The sequence below is a fragment of the Branchiostoma belcheri genome, unplaced genomic scaffold (genome assembly GCF_001625305.1).
Source record: "Branchiostoma belcheri isolate BF01 breed outbred unplaced genomic scaffold, Haploidv18h27 scaffold35, whole genome shotgun sequence".
NCBI classification, from domain to species: domain Eukaryota; kingdom Metazoa; phylum Chordata; class Leptocardii; order Amphioxiformes; family Branchiostomatidae; genus Branchiostoma; species Branchiostoma belcheri.
In genome coordinates, this window is record NW_017803965.1 from 131,572 (window position 1) to 132,764 (window position 1,193).

Consider the following 1,193-nt stretch of genomic DNA (forward strand, 5'->3'; position numbering starts at 1 on the left):
AGCAATGTATAAGACAAGAACTAAATTTGGCTCATAGCTGATGTAGTTAAGGGAAGGCAATTGCAACTACTCTACCTTGTTAAAGTAGCAATTACTGTTTAGCCCAATGACTAGTAAGTAGTGATGCATACCTAAACCCAATTTTTAGGTTCAGGTCCGGATTCAAGTCCAGAGATTTAGGTTCAGGTTCTAAACCCATGGCATATACAAAATTGCATGTTGGCAACCTTGCAGTGTTGTCTGGGTGAAACTTTGGCCACATAACATGGAGGCCGGTACTTGACGATGCCTGGTGGAAATGTTTTCTTCATTTTGCAGCAAAGATTTTACAATCTACGGAAGGTTTAGGTGGTAAAATTGGAAGGAAAAGGGGTATGTGAAATGGTCTTTTATGGTAATAAGTCCGGACTCGGTTCTTGACTTTTAGGTTTTTTTGGACTTGAACCTAAACATTCTTACAAGTCCGGATCCAAGTCCAGTGAACCGGTATGCAGCGCTACTAGTAAGAGTGGTGATCATACGACATGTATACATGAACAGCCTTGACAAACAAGATGTTCTTGTAAGTCAACACTTCTAAAGACAGTTTGCTCTATTTCCTGATTCGCCAAGTTTTCTGATCACGCACACTTCTCTGATCATGGAGTTAGAAGTTAACTCCTTGCTCTGATTGACTTCATAGGCCAGGCATTCAGAGAAATGGGGTCGTGTGGCGCAACAGCAGCGTGCGCGACTCGGAATCAAGAGGTCCCGGGTTCGAGTCCTGACATGCCACCGATCTTGTACCCTTGGGAAAGGCACTTTACACAACTTTCCCCACTAGACTCAAGTGAAAATGAGTATTGTCTGTCCAGTATCCGTTTCTATGTGTGGGACACAACACCAGCAACAGCTCCCTTTGTTCCGCATGTATTGCATTGTTGCAATTTCAATAAAAAAATAAAATAAAATGAAATAAAATGAAATAAAATGAAATAAAATAAAATAAAATAAAATAAAATAAAATAAAATAAAATAAAATAAAATAAAATAAAATAAAATAAAATAAAATAAAATAAAATAAAATAAAATAAAATAAAATAAAATAAAATAAAATAAAATAAAATAAATAATAAAATAAATAATAAAATAAAATAAAATAAAAATAAAATAAAAAAATAAAATAAAATAAAAAATAGAAATAAAAATAAAAA

General features: G+C 33.9%; 1 protein-coding gene across 1 annotated transcript in view; it reads left to right on the top strand.

Moving 5' to 3' along the window:
• Positions 1–1,193, top strand: part of LOC109475883 (thymocyte nuclear protein 1-like) — an 8,577-nt gene that overhangs the window by 3,290 nt on the left and 4,094 nt on the right. The window lies entirely within an intron of this gene.